Genomic DNA, 16,579 nt, shown 5'->3' with positions numbered 1-16,579 from the left:
CGGGGGGTACGTCGTGCCCACAGTCCGGAGCCCGAACCGGGGCCCGGGGGTCGTAACTTAAGGGAAGGGGCGAGGCCCGGAGCTGAGGGGACGGCAGGGCTCGGCACGGAGGGGCCCGGAGGAGGCGCCGCCGCCGCCGTCTTCCTGGGCGCCCGGGCTGGGGGAGACTCGGCGCGGGCCCGGCCGCTGCTGTGCGGGGCGGAAAGCCGTTCCCGGCGGCGGGGGCCGGGTCTGACAGCGGCCCGGGCCGGGCCTAGGGAGCCTTCTCGGGACAGCTCCTGGTAGCTGGGGAGCGAGGGGAGCCAGCGGCCGCCGCCGAGAGGGCACGGCGGACCGGGGGCCCAGCCTGTCAGGGGCAGCCCCCCTGGGACCGAGGGGCTGGGCAGGTGAGGAGTTTCCCTCCCCCCAAAAGCAGGGCTTTCTTTCCAAAACACACACACACAATTTCCCCATCCCCACCCCGCGAAGACAGCCCTCCCGTGGAAGCCCGAGACTGTGAATTTTGGGTGTGTTTTTCTTGTTAAGGGAGCCGTAGGCATCCAGGGCTGTCTCCTTTGGGTATGCCTCCTGGTGCCCAACCCTTGATGGTTAAAAAAAAATCGTTATTATGATCATTATTATTAGCTAGCGAGTGGGAGCCAAGAACTGGGGTGCTTTGAACTAAAACAGGAAAAAAGTAATTGAATAGTTACGCTGGAGACTCTTCAGACATACATACATACATATATATTTATTTATCACAGCATTGTCTTGCATCTCTTTTCCTCTTTCCTCCCTCCCCTCTAGTATGCTTGCTCAGGTAGGAAAATAATGACCTCAGAGCAAAATCTTTAATGGATGTGTATGAGAGATGGGCTTAGTTGTTTGAGTGACTGTGTATTTAAAAACAGTTGGGATAAATCCTGTCTCATTGCTCTTGGTGTGTGTATGTGTGTACACCCAGGACAAAGATTTTTTTTTTAAGTTATCAGACCTTGAAATTTGGGTTCTGAATTTTCTATTTGTTGTTTTGCGTAGAGAGTTGATGTTTAATGTGAATAAATGAGATAGTTCTGTTTTAGAACCTAACTAAACCTCTGTTTCTGGAGATGCTGAAGAATAAGGAGGTTAGAGATGTATATTGTATAGTAGTATCTGCTACAGCATAATACATGACTATGAATGTATCTGCACTTACACCCCAGTAATTTTTTGCACTCCTTCAGAAAGAGCAAGAAACTCAAAATAATCCCTTTGATTTACCAGAGTAAAGTTTCATTTTCAAAAATCTTTTGGAAGCCCATAATTTGTGACTAAAATATAGCACTAATGGAGGAAAATGTTTTTCTGTACAGTTTTAAAGAGATTACTCTCAGAAAAGAATGAGGAAAAATATCATGGTTATCGGAACTATATATGAATGCATAGATGAAGACTTGGCTTGTGCTGTACATGATTTGTAGTGTAGACTTAATGTAATTTTATAATTTGAATTAATGAAGCAATGTTTCTTAATGAGGAGACTAGGGATATAGACAGTGGACATTCTAATCTCTCTGTGTGACATAAGTAGAATTTGTATGAAATCTGTATCTTACTCATTTGAGCGTCAGGTACACTGTAAATTTTTAAAAATGTAGCTATGCATGTACGAAGTCAGTCCGGAGACAAAAAGATTATGGTTAGCTTTCACTGCTTTAATTACATTGGTTACACAGTAGCTAATCTAGATGTTTTAAAGCACAAAACTATTTAAATACCTTTTAACCAGGGATTAAATAAAATATGAGAATAATACTGCTTTTTTGAAGAGCTAAAGGAAAGAATTGCCTACCTGACTTTCATTTTTTTGCTCAAAGATCTAACCTTATCTCAAGATCTGATTTGCATCTTAAACACTTAATATAACATCCAAGTTTTCTTTTTTTTTTTTTTGACTACTTATAGTTTAAATAGAGTGACCTAATGGAAGTTTTAATAATACAAGTCTCTTATATGTCTTCTGCTCACAAAATGTATTTAGTAGTTTGCAGTTGAATTTCTTTATAGTCTTTATTACTGTATTAAAGTTTCAACAAGGAACTGGGTTTTGGTATATGTAGCAAATAAAATGATCATATAACTGCCCACAAACAGTGCCACAGTATTTACATATTTCATACTATGAAAATGCAACACTGATTGTAAATTATCTTTGATATACTTTCTGGAATTCTGTTTTAAAAATATTGCTGTTTCTTCAGTGGCCTGGGTAGGAACAGATGACTTGTTTTTTCCATTTTCAGAAACATAGAAACCAGAGTTTGATGTGGAATAACCCCAAAGATAGTTGCTTTTGAATGGCTGCTGTTTTTTTTTTTAACTTTGCCTTACTGATACATAAGTGGGGGAGGATGAATGAAGTTGAGTTCCTTTGTTTTCCAGACAATTAAATCATGCTAATTGGATTTGCTTTTTTAATATGCTGGATTATAAAAACATTGGTTGTGATATTTCTCTAAAATGAGTGCTGTGTCTTGTTAACATTAAAAAAAAAGTTTGTCTATTGAATTTCATTTCCCATAGGCTGTTTTTTCTTTGTATGCTTGTAACTCTAGAATCATGTTTTCTGACATATCAGAGCATACTTTGTGTATATCTGTATGTGTGTGCAGAGGCATGGACTAAATGAAATAATATTTTAAACTTACTAAATCAGTATCTATTAATGGTATTTTCAGTTATTTGGAAATACTCAAACGTCCAGATTTAGTATTTTAGGATCATATGTTTATTGTCAAGTCCAACCTTCAGATATTACAGATGAGGAAACAGGCCTAGAAAGTTTTAAATGACTTGGCCAAGGTCATCTAGATAGAGAGCAATGGGACTGGGATTCTTTTTCTCCACATCTTGCATTCTTCTTAGATTAATTTTTAAAAAATGCATTTAATTGGTCCTTCCTAGTTTAGTTACTGGGAAAATAAAATATTTCCTTGTTGAGAGATTGGCAGGAAAACTAGGCATAATTTGGGAATAATATAATATGTAAATGCTGTTATATCACTAGATGTACACTGTAGACAGGAATCAAATATTACTAGGGAGGTAGTAGTTTCCTCTACTGGAGGTCTTCATGGAAAAGTTGGGTGACCAGTACTTGGGTACATAGTATTGGGAATTTTTATTCAGGTATGGATTGGACTTAATGTTCTCGGAGGGTCCCTCTGGTACTGTGATTCTGATATAGGTTTCTAATTAACCCCTTGTGGTAGTTTGAGTTATGTAGCTTTTATATTAATTGCAATAACATTCATATCTCCTTTGTTCTTCCAGCATCCCTGGTTGTATCTGCTGAAATGTGTAATTTAAAATAATGTTTGGCTTTAGTTACTTATATTTTGTCAGGGAGGTGTCACTGTCTTACATCTTTGTAATTTTATTTTTTCTGTGAGTCTGCTGATAAAAGATATAAAATTGTATTTATATTTTTTCTTAATGTACAAACTTAACTGCTGTTTAAGCACTGAAAAAAGAAGTGGAAATTCCTAGTTTGTTGCTGTTGTCCTTTGTGACAACATAGCAAGTGTGAAGTGTGATGGAGGTTGAATTTAGCCTATGACTGAATGTCTTGGAATAAAGCTAGTATGAGGTGCCTCAGATTACAAAGGAAGACTTATAAGTCTGAGAAAATAATATTTAATTTGTGTCTTTTGATACATATTTACATTATTGTAAGGTAAACTAGTTTTTGAACTGTCTTTTCCAATGGATTTTTCTCCATGGCATTTTATATTCAGCAAAGTGAATAGGCTTAATAAAAAAATTCTAATTGCAAAGGACCTTTCAGTTTTGGACTTGTTGGTAACATTTATGTCTCTTGAGAAAGTATGCAGATCTGGCATCAATATTTTAAAGAGCTAATTAGATTTCCCATAATTTAGCTAACTCCAGCGTCTCTAAAGACTAAGGCAGACTACAAAATGCAGTGTATATTGTATAATAAAGTTTCCTTTATATGAAAGAATGCAGGTATTGCTCAGAACTAAAGCATGTTAAAGAGAACCTAAGGATGTCACTGGTATTAGTGTGAAATCAGCCTCCAAGAGCTTTATGGCTTTTTTGCTCTGTTATCCTTTGGTTTTCAAAGCACTATACAGCTTCATTTGAAATAATAGTACAAATGTTAGTGCTTAATCACCTAAGTATTTTATTAACTGATTTCACAGTTCTCAGAAAGACTACATGCTTTCCTAGTTTTTCATATGATTAAGTGGAACCTTCTTATTTAGGGCTAGAGAGAATATAAAATTTGGTTGGTTTTTCTTTTTCATCAGTGAAATTCAAAAGCTCTATTTCCATTCCTTATGCAACAGCACTTCTAAGTCTGAGACTTTAATAAACCTGAAAGTTCATAAAAGATGAAAATTTTTTGGTTTCTATTTTTTCCTATTTTTGTATTTCCTAATGTCATTGTTTTGATTAAGCTGATAACATCCTAATTTGAAGATGTATATTATTAATATTTTGGAGACGCTTTTAAAAATAAATTTAATTTTCCATGCATTTGTGATCTGTTCCTCTGATCACTACCTCTCCCCCATCTCCCCAGCCAAAAGAATACCAGAAAAAAACCTGTTGTCATAAATATGCATGGTCCGGCAAAACAAATTTCCACATTGGCCATTACTAAAAAATAGATCTACTGTATATCTTGGCATTTTAAGTTTTTTATCTCACTGGCAGGAGGTGAGCAGTGCATTTCGTCTTTATGGACTTGTAACATTGATTAGAATTCTAAAGTGTTTCAAAGTTTTTCTGTACAGTGTTGTCATTGTATAAATCTTTCTGGTTCTCTTTACTTTGCTCTGCATCAGTTCACAGAGGTCTTTCCAGCTTCTTTTGAAACTGGCTATTTTGTCATTTCTTATGGCACAATAATATTCCATTACATACATAAGCCATAATTTAATTAGCTGTTCCTCAAAAGACAGCCTCTTTGTGTCCAATTTTTTGCTACTATGAAAAGAACTACTATAAATATTTTTGTACATATAGGTCCCTTTTCTTCTTTGATTCCTTTAATGAGTATAAGCTGAGTAGATGTATTGTTGTGTCAAAGGGTATGCACAGTTTAATAACTTTTTGGGCATAGTTCCAAATTGCTTTCTAGAATGACTGTACCAGTTCACAGCTTGGATGGAACTTTTTAAAAATATTAAATATTTTCTTAATGAACATTATTTCTTATTTAATTTCATTTGAGCCTCGTTAATTTTGAAGGACTACTCTTTCTGTAGAAATGTAAGAATTTGATTTTTACTTATATGAATTTTTATTAGATTAAATATCAAGAAGTAGAACATTAATGATAAGTGAGGAATATTCTAAGCTGAAGATCAGGAAGATGATAATACAAAATTATTTTTCTTAACATCTTTTTCAACGCTGTACCTTATCAAAATTGATATTTGTAATTAAGGTAGGAAGTGTTTATTATGGAGACATTTTTAGGCTTCCATTTTGAATAAAATGGATGTAATTTTACTGTTTTCTGTTCTTGAAAATTGTTCCTTTTAAAGATAAGTCAAACTTTGTAATCCATAGCTGTGCCTCTGGAATGGTTATAATGACTACGTTGATCTATCAGATTTAAAGGACCTTGGAAATTGGATATTTTTAGATGTTTCTCATAAAATATGAATTAATAATGGCTTCCCAGTTAAAAGGAACAGCTTTCCCTGAAACAGTGCCAGTTTTCTTTTATTCATATTTTCTTTTTTGCATTTGTCTTGCAGTATTTCTCATCTTTCTGTGTACTGCATGTAAGTATATTAAATACACAGGACTTAAAATTTTCCTTAGCATTTCTTAAATTTAAGCACATAAGTTTTTTTGTTACTGTAATTTTTATATTACAGTAACACCTGACTTCTATGGAGGTTACTTATTGGGCAACATAAACTATATGTAACATGGCTAAGAACCAATTTTTAAAAATTTTTATTTAAAGTTTTGAGTTCCAAATTCTATCCTTCCCTCTCTCCCCCTTACCTGAGATGGTAAGTAGTCAGATATAGGTTATGCATGGGCAATTATGTAGAACATTTCCATATTAGTCATTTTGTACAAGAAGAGTCAAATAAAAGTAAAAAATGAAATCAAATGAAAAATAGTATATATGAGTCTGTGTTCAGTTAATATCTATTTAACATGGGAGCAGCCAGTCATTATATACCTCAATTATCTCTGGCAACTCAGTGTTACAGTAAAGTTATAGAATCTTAGAAGCTCATTTACCGTTTGGTTCAAGGCAGACCTCAGAAGGTATTCCTGTTACATTTCTTCAAAGTACCCAAAAAATGTTATCCAGCTTTAACTCATAAGGTAGCTCATTTCACTTCTGGACAGGCCTAGAAATACAGCCTGCATCTCTGCAACTTCTACCTTCTGTTTCTAGTTTTGCCCATGGGGCAGGACACAAACCAGCACTTAAAATATTTGAAGACAACTATCACCTCTCCCTTAAGTCTTTTCTTTTTCAAAACGACTGTTAATATGGTATAATTTCTAGTCTCCTCACCATCTTGGTCATTCCCCCCCACCCCACCCCAGGCCATACATACCTCATTCATGTCTTTTCTAAAATGTGGCATTCAGAATGGAATACAATATTTCATGTGTGGTCTCATCAGGGAACAGTATAGTAGGTTATCTCTATTCTTGTTCTGTACACTTCTGTTACTTCAGCTAAAAAAATTACACTAGCTTTTTTGATTGTTCATAATGGTGACCCAGTCATTAAAAAGTTCAGTATACTTAGTTTAATAAGGCAAGAAAGTATGGACTTACATTTACCAACTAGTCAGAATCCTGGTAACTGTTGTCTATAGAACTCCAAGTCCCCTCCTTTCTTCAGTGAATTCAGTACCAGGCTCACAGTTTTTCTCTCTCAACTCTAGTCCTCATACTAGGAGACCTCAATATACATATTGACTCTCCCTCAAATATTCGAATCACTCACTTCCTCAACTTACATATCTCCCATGAACTACTCCTCCCCATACATAAAGATAGTCATACTCTTAATCTTGCCCTTACCCACATATGCACCACTTTAACATTCAAGAATTCTGAAATTCACTTATCTGCCTTCCCTTACCAAATCCTGTTCTTTATCCATACCTCCAATCTCTTGACCTCTCAGTTTTCTCCTAGTCCATCATTTCTGCAGTAGCCACTCTCCTCTTGTCCCTATCATAATCTCTTGGTGAGCCAATTTGACTCTACATGGTCCCCTTCTCTTGAGTCCTTACCCCCTCCCCCCAATCATATTGCTGATTGCACCCTGCCAAGCCTCAGCCTTGGATCATTCCTATCATCACCTGCCTTTACTCCTACAACCTGCTGCTGACCAAAGGGGGAAAAATCATACAACCGTTCTGAATGAATCCATGACAAATTCTGTTACACAACCTTAACTGGGTTCTTACTGCTTCTCGGCAATCATTCTACAGTGAGTCCGTTATCTACTCACCTTCCCACTTTTCACAGAAGCTTTTCATCCCCTCCTCAGCCTCCCACAGCTCCTTCTCCCCAATACTTACAGCTAGAAACCATACCTCATGTTTTACAGAAAAAAAATTGAGACCATTCACTGTGAGCTCTCTTCTTCTCTCCTCTTCCTCATCTCATATCAGTCAAATACCTTCTGCCACTATATTTCCTCATTCATTCCTGTTTCACATGGAGAGGTAGCCTTACCAAGGTAAACCCCTCTACCTGTTCAAGTGATCCAATTACATTCAATTTCCTCCAGCATATTGCCCCCCCAACCCCCATCTCACTTCAATCTCTCCCTGTCTACTGGTTCCTTGTCCCCTACCTATAAATATGCTTCTGTCTCCCCAATCCTTAAATAACCCTCACTTGATCATTCCATCACCACTATCTTGTATCTCTTCTGCCTTTTCCAGCTAAATTCCTTGAGGTCATCTATAATAGGTGCTTCTACTTTTTTCCCCTCTCATTTCTTAACCCATTACAATACAGCTTCTGACCTCATTATTCCACCAAAATTGCTCTTTCCAAAATTACAAATGATCTCTTAACTGCCAAATCTAATAGCCTTTTCTTAATCTTCATTCCTTTTGATCTCCCTGCAGAACTTGACCCTGTTGATCACCCTGTTCTCCTTTATTCTTCCTTCTCTCTAGGTTTTGGGACACCATTTTCTCCTGGTTCTTTTCCTACCTTTCAAACAGCTCCTTCTTAGTCTTCTTTGATGAATCCTTATCCAGGTCATTGCCCTCTAACCATAGGTCTCTTACAGGGTTCTGTCCTTGGCCACCTTCTCTTCTTCAGATATACTGTTTCATTTGGTGATCTCATCAACTTCCATGGATTTAATTACCATCTCTATCTTATCCTGCCATAACTTTTCTACTGACTTCATTCTCACATCTCCAACTGCCTTTTAGACATCTTGAATTGAATGTCTTGTAGATCTCTTAATTTCAACATATCCAAAACTGAACTTAGTATCTTTCTCCCTAAACCCCCCCGCCCCCCAACTTCCTCCTCCTGTTGAGGGTACAACCATCCTACTACTTCCTCACGCTCACTACCTTGGAGTTATCATGGACCCTTCATTTTCTCTCACTTCCCATATCCAATCTGTGGCCAAGGCTTGTCATTTTCACTTTTGCAACATCTCTTGAATACAACCCCCTCTTCTCCTCAGATACTGCCACCACTCAGGTACAAGATTTCATCACCTCACACATGGACTACCATAATAACCTGCTGGTGGGTCTGCCTCAGGTCTCTTCCCACTACAATCTTATCTTCCATTCAAAGAACATAGTGATTTTTTCTTTAATGCGCAGGAGGGACCATGTTATCTCCCTGCTCAATTAACTGTAGTGGCTCCCTATCACTTACAGAATCAAATATACAATTTTGATGTTCAAAGCGCTTCATAACCCACACACCTCCCCACACCTTTCTAGTCTTCTTAGACCTTATATCTACTGTGAGTTCTTTGATCCAGTGACACTGGCCTCCTTACCGTTCCATGGGTAGGACATTCCATCTCTAGGCTTTTGGGCATTTTCTCTGTCTGGCCTCTATATCTAGAATATTCCCTCTCTGCCCTCTTAACTTCCCTGAATTCTTTCAAGTTACAGCTAAAGGCCTGTCTTCTACAGGAAACCTTTCTCAAACACTTTTAATTATTTCCTATTTATCCTTTTTATAGCATGTTTGTACATGTATGCTTGTTGTCTCTCTCATCAGATTATGAGGGCAAGGTCTTTTGCTGCTTTTTTAGTATCTCCAGTGCTTAGCACAGTGCTTGGCATGTAATAAGCACTTAATGCTTAATGACTGACATTTTAGGAAATTATCAAAATGAAAATGAAAATTTTCACTTTTAGTGGAATAAAATTTTATTTGGAATATTTGCATGTAGATAAATGAAATGTTATTTAATTAATCAATAACAGGCCTTTATTAAGCACCTACTATGTGCTGGTACTATACCAGGAGGTGATGATACAAAGATAAAAGTAAAACAGCCCTTCCCTTTGAAGAGCTTACATTCTGTTGGTGGAAATAACTTGTGTGTGTATGTGTGTACGTATGTGTGTGTGTATATATGTATATATACATATACTTACATATGGAAATACAAAATATATAAAAATAAATACAACAGATTCAAATAAGTTTCATATTGAATATTTTAGTTCATTGGTAAGTTTACAAAGGAATTTTGCAATTGAAAATACTCATCTGCAGTGATGAGACTAAATGGTACAGATATTTCTACCAAAAAAATTCAACAAATATTGTGTCTCCTCTGTTTAGTGCCCAGTACAAATAGCTACAAAAAGGCGAGAATGAGGCATCTCCTATCATCAAGAAGTACTGAAAGTGCCAAAGAAATATCAAGAATTATTCATAGAACATTTGAAAGAGAACTCAGAGACTGTATAGTCCAACCTTTACCTGAAAAATTCTCTTCTGCTTTGTATACAAATGGCCATCTGGCTTTTCCTTGAAGACTTTCAGTAGAGGGAGGGTGGGATTCACCCTTTTATAAGGCACACCTTTCTACTTTTGTATGACTAATTGTTGAGAAGTTTTTCTTTAAAATTCAACTCTAAATTTTCTTCTTTGTAACATTTACTCATTGCTCCTAGTTCTGATCCCAGAACAAATATAAATTCTCTTTCACATAATAGCATTTGCATGCTTGAACACAGTTACCATGTCTCATGAATCTTCTCTAAAATCTTAGGTTATTTAATTTGTCATATAACATGGAGTCAAGGCTCTTAACTCTCTTGACTGCTTTTCTCTTGATGTTCCAGCTTAATGTTTCTCCTAAATTCTGCTACCCAGTTGTAAACTGAACACATACGCTGGATGTCTGATAGCAGAGGAGGACAGCACGACTATTACCTTCTTTTTCCTAAAAGTTGTGCCTCTGTTAAGTATCTTAGCTGCCATATAACTTGTGACTCATAGTGAGCTTGAAGTCCATTAAAATTCCCAGGTCTTTTTCAGAGAAACTATGTTCTAACCATATATCTTGTTTTTATGAATTTGTTTTAAATATATAAAATATATATTAAATATATAAACTACATTTATCTCTATTAACATTTCATCATATTCATTTTGATCCAATATTCTAGCTTTTCTAGATAGTTCTGAGTCCTGAGTTTGTCATCCAGTTTGTTAGCTTTTTCTTAGGCTTATTTGGAATAAATCTACAAATTAGAAAAGCATGCTATTTATGTTTTCAGTCAAGCATTGATATAAGTGTTAAAGAGAGGACAAGGTCACACATAAATCCCTGGAATGTTCATCTGGAGACCTCTTTCTAGGTGGACATCAAACCATTAATGACTCTTCCAAAACCCCCTAATTTTGCTGTCATCTGGGTCACATACTGTACTCCACACCTCTTTTTCTGCCCCCTAACATTTTGCTAAAATCTAGGGAAACTTATCTGTCATTTTAGTAACTTTGTCATTAAGTGAATACCACCAGTGCTTCTAGAAAAGGTTTGTTGATTAACTTGTTTAATGGGACATTGTACCTCCTGTGATTCCCTAGACCAGTCTCTTGTGTTGAGTTGTCTCCCCCTATTAGAACGTAAGCTTCTTGAAAGCAGGAGCTCTCTCACTTTTATATTTATATCCTCATTGCTTAGTACTGTGCCTGGTACATAATAAATGTTTCATTCAAAGCAATAAGGATAGTACAGCATGACTTGTTTGATTTGTTTAGCTTTTTCTTTTATATAACAATCTTTTTTTAAAAAACTATACCTCTCCTTACCCAACTCAGCAAGCCTTCCTTAGTATCCAAGATTTATGAAAAATTCAGCAATACTACCCAATACATAAACTATGTTAGAATTCATGTACAGAATTTCATAAGATGGTATCTTTTCTCATGTCTTCTCCAGGGTTAAGTTTAATTATTATAATTATACAACATTCACTTTTATTTTTTACATTTACATTATTATAGTTATTGTCTATATTGTTTGGTTCTATTTTACTCTGCATTAATTCCTATGCTGCTCTACATTTCTCACATTATAATTTCTTATAGTACAATAATAATTCCATTACATTTATATATCCAAAGTTATTTAGGTATTCCCCAGTCAATAGTTATCACTTTGTTTCTGGCTCTTTGTTACCACAAAGAATGCTGATAGGAGTACTTGGTATATATGGAACCCTTTTCTCCTTTCTTTGTCATCTTTGGGGCATGTGCATAGCAGTAAGATGTCTAAATTGTAGTATGACATTTTAATCACTTTTAAAAGTATAATTCCAAAGTGTTTTCCATATGATTGAACTATTTTCTGGCTCTGCCAACAGTGTTATCAGTATGCCTGTTTTTTCTACAACTCCTCTAGCATAAACTAGTTACATCTTTTGTCATCTTCATGTGAAAGTCCATGTAGCATAGAGAATAGAGAGCTGACTTAAAAGCTGGAAAACTTGGGTTCAGGTGATCCTGAGCAAGTCACTGAACCTCTTGGTGCTCCAGGAAATTTCTGTAAGTCATTAAGTTGCAGAGAAGATGCTGACCTTCATTGGTAGAGGTAATTTCCCACTTATTAATTCCATGTGCCATTGGAATCACTGTCCTGACCCCTATCCTGCTCTTTGTTGCTGATTTGCTGGGAGTTAAAACTTCAGGTAAAAAGAGGCAAAATACAGTCCCTGCCCTCTCATCATCTATTAGGGGAGATAATAACTAAATATAAACAAACAAGCTAGAAACAGGATAAAAAGGAAGTAATTATAAGTGGGAAGGCACTAGAATTAAAAGATTTTGAGAAAGATTTCCTGTAGAAGATAGTTCTTTAGCTGGGACTTGTTTTATTTTGCAAGTTTTAGAAGATTTGTAGTAATTTTGCACATGGTTGTTAATAGCTTGCAATTTTTCTTTCTAGAACCCTTTGACTACTTAGAAAATGTCTCTTTGGTGGTAAGACAGCTTAAAACTATACCAGAATTTTGGGGGAATTGTTTATTTGCATTAATTCCCTATATAAATTGGATAAAAATGTTTCCTTCATTTGACAGTTTTCAGTCATATCCTAGGTACACTCTTTTTGTTTATGCAGAAAGCTTTTCACAATTTTATGTGACTGAAACTTTATCTTTTGTGACCTATTCTATTTCTTATTTGGTTAAGAATTCTCTTCCTAGCCATATTTGTCCTGACCTTCTTTTTTGGTGTTGTGAACTTGTGTATTTCAATTGCTTATCCATTTAGAGTTTTCTTGTGGTGTGTGGTTGTATCAGCAAGGCAATAATCACAATATAGATGATAATTGTCAAAATGCCTATGTGGTTCTGTATTGCAAAATATGTAAGACTCTCCACATAGAAGGTAGAAGAAGTAAACCATTTATTCAGATGCCAGAGGACCAGATTCCACAAGCCATCCGCCCAGTCCATCACAGCAGCAAAGAATTCGATACACAGTATCACAGCATGGAGCCTTGCCATCCCAAAACCATCCACCCCTCTGCTGGAGCCTTCCCGAAAACAAACTTACAGCCACCACAGTTGGCTCTCTCCTTCAGCTCTAACTCTCCCAACTGCTCTCTCAGTATTTCCTGTGACATAGTTTCCTTTTCCTCTCAGCAAGCTCTTCCCCACCACATGTGACTTAGGCTTCCTGTGATGTAAGCAGGTCACATGTCCTATTGATGGGTGGGAAAGATCTCCAAATCTAAATTGCTATTACAGTGGTATAAGATGCCTGTCCTTAAAACTTTTTAACCAAACTGCTTAAGGTTTCCTACAAGTTCTTGTCAGATAAGTGAGCCCTTCTCCAAGCAGGTTATGTTCTTGGGTTTATCAAATAAGTATTGTTTCTGATTCTTGCTTATCTAGTCTGTCCCACTGACCCTACTTCCCTGTTTTTTAACAAGTTCTGCGCACTTTTGATTAACTGCTGCTTTATTATATAGTTTAAGGTCTAGAAATGCTATTTTTCCTTCATTCCTATTTTTCCCCCATTATTTCCCTTGAGATTTTAGATTTTTGATCCTGCAAATGAATCTTGTTACTATTTGTCTAACTTTGTAATGTAAAATCACTTGGTAGTTGTTAAAGAGCTAAATCTGTAAATTTATTTTGATAGTATTCTCGTATATTTATCAGCATGAGAAATGAATATTCCTCCAGCTATTTAAGTCTGTTTCATTAAAAAGAAAAAGTATTTTAAAATTACATATACCCTCTTTGAGTGTGTATTGGCAGACCAACTTCTAGATATTTTATGCATTTTGTAGTTTTAAATGGGATTTCTTTTTCTATTGTTTCCTCTTGGTTTTGATGTCATTATATAAAATGCCAACTTTTGTGGATCTATTTTCCATCCTCCTGTTCAATTCTGGGCCCAACATGTTTTCTGTCTGTATTGTCTGTGCCAGATATACATAATGATACACAAGTTCAATAGGTTGTCCATCTAAATGCACATAATCTGGGCAATAGACGTTGTTCATCCATTTGATCTTTCCTGTGTGAATGAAAGGCCAGACTTGTGTGAGTATTTACAGATCTCTTCCAGGAGGCTGTGTAGTGTTTCAAGGCATGAGGCAGTCAGCACAATTTCATATGTGAACAAGAGAACCTGGAAGACCTTATCATCAACAGGAAATTCTTCTTTGCCTTGAACTCAGCAATTGACCTCCTATATCACAGTAGTGAGCACCTTTGGTGAGAAAGCTAAATTATTTTTGAGAAATTGTAGAGCACTTTTAGTGATCCCAAGCTTCCTATGAAAACAAAGGCTTATTTTTTTAATACCAGAATCAAATACATTGAATCTAATAATCTCTAAAGAATTACCAATGAATAGAAAATGGGCTTGTCACAGGGAGAGGGCATGCTTTCTTTTCTCCGATGTTCACTAACCATCTTTTTAATAATTTGTCTCTAGAATTCTGCCAGGAGCACACAGGGTGTCCCCAAAGCTATTAAAGTTATTATTTAAGCTTTTAAAGCTAAAACTAAGACTCTTGGGACGCTTAGTATTTATAATAAGGCACATATTTGTTTTCTCCCCATTTGTAAGTTTTTTGAAAAGAATTGTTTGATTCTTTAGATTTTTATCCCCCAAGCCTGGTACATTCTTTGGCACATAGTAGGAAATAAATAAGTCTTGATTGTTGATTGCCTTGTGACTGAAATTCACAGGCAGCTATGTGTCCACATACTCTCCCTGCTTGCTTTGGGGATCACTTCCTAGCTAGCCATTTTTATTCTCTTTTTCCAGTGCAGAAATAATTTTCTTTGGAAAAGAAAATAGAATCAAAATAAGAATTGAGCAACTATGTTTTCTTTTTTTGTCAATCATTATCATTTCATCCATCCTGAGCAGCATTAGATTTTCTTCATTCTATCCTTTTGATTGATCCTGCTGTTTTCCTCATTATAAATTAAAAAAAAAAGCCAACAAAGTCCTCTTATTCTTTTCTTTTCTTGTTAGCCTTAGTACCTTCTGAGTTTTAGTACTCCTGAAATGCTTGCAGGACCACACTGTGTTCATTGTATTTGCCTTTGCTTCTACCTTCTTTATATTTAAAAAAAAAGTGAGTTCCCTGTGTATTCACATGCACAACTATGTTCTCCACTTACTCTCCTATGTTTAATCTCTCTCTGCTGGCTTCTGTCCTATTTCTGAAAATATATCCATGTCTCCCCATCATTAAAAAAAAAAATCCTCATTTGATCCTACTATCCTTCTTCCAAAATTTTCTGTTACTTATTTCAGTGTCATTCTCTTCCTTTCTCTCACTAACCCCATATAGTCAACCTGTTGCCAAATCCTGTTGTTTCTACCTTCATAACTGCTCTCATATATGCCCCTTTCTCTTGCGCAGCTACAACCCTAATTCAGGCTCTCATATCAGCTGTCACCTATACTATTGTAGTAACCTTTTTTTCATAAATTTTTTATATTTGGTTTCTTAGATCATCATAATTATTACAAGTATCATTTCCCCTCCCCCTCCCAGAGAGCCATCCCATATAATAGTATAGTAAAATAGTATTTTTTAAGTGGGGAAAAAAAATCTGCACAACTGATCGATACATTAAAAAAGTCTGAAAACATGTCTAATGTGTAACACTTATGGATTTCCCACCTCTATAAAGGGGTATTTTAAGGATGTTTTCTTACATTTTTCACTTGACTCCTGTTTGATCTTTTTTTTTTTAATTTTTTTTTCTTTATTTATTTTTAGTTTACCACACACGGTTCTACATAGTTTTGAGTTCCAGTTTTTCTCCCCTCCCTCCCCCCTCCCTCCCCAAGACAGCATGAAGTCTCATATAACTGTCATGTATAACTTCGCATTGAATTAATTTATGCTCTAGTCAAGTCGTGGAGAAGAATTTTGACCAATGGAATGAATCATGAGAAAGAAGAAACAGAACCAAAAAAAAAAAAAACCAAACAAAAAAAAACCAAAAAAAAAAAACCCCAAAAACAAAAACAAAAGAGAAGCAGAAAAGGCGAGCATGTAGTGTGCCTCAGTCTGTATTCAAACTTCGCAGTTCTTTCTCTGAATGAAGATAGCATTCTCCATCGTGAGTCCCCTGGAGTTGTCCTTGCCCCTTTAGGTTGCTGAGAGAAGCGCAGTATGTCAGGGTTGGTCCTCACGGAATCCACATATCTGTGGCTGTGCACAACGTTCTCCTGGCTCTGCTCCGCTCACTCAGCATTATGTTGTGTAGGTTTTTCCAGGTTGTTATGAAGTCTGCATCATCCCCATTTCTTATGGCACAATAGTATTCCATCACCTTCATATACCACAGCTTGTTCAGCCATTCCCCGATTGATGGGCATCCCTTTGCTTTCCAATTCTTGGCTACCACAAAGAGAGCTGCTATAAATATTCTTGTACATATGGGTCCTTTTCCCGCTTGCGTGATTTCTTTGGGATACAACCCTAGAAGTGGTATTACTGGGTCAAAGGGTATGAACATTTCTATAGCCCTTTGGGCATAGTTCCACACCGCCCTCCAAAATGGCTGGATCAGCTCGCAACTCCACCAGCAATGCA

The 16,579-nt window shown here is 36.4% G+C and overlaps 1 protein-coding gene across 3 annotated transcripts in view; it reads left to right on the top strand.

The window, feature by feature from the left end:
• The window catches only part of SHOC2 (SHOC2 leucine rich repeat scaffold protein), a 156,358-nt gene that overhangs the window by 869 nt on the left and 138,910 nt on the right, over positions 1 to 16,579 (top strand). The window lies entirely within an intron of this gene.

The sequence above is a fragment of the Trichosurus vulpecula genome, chromosome 8 (genome assembly GCF_011100635.1).
Source record: "Trichosurus vulpecula isolate mTriVul1 chromosome 8, mTriVul1.pri, whole genome shotgun sequence".
Taxonomy (NCBI): Eukaryota; Metazoa; Chordata; class Mammalia; order Diprotodontia; family Phalangeridae; genus Trichosurus; species Trichosurus vulpecula.
Note: the sequence above shows the minus strand (reverse complement) of the source record. Positions and strands in the feature narration are given on the sequence as shown.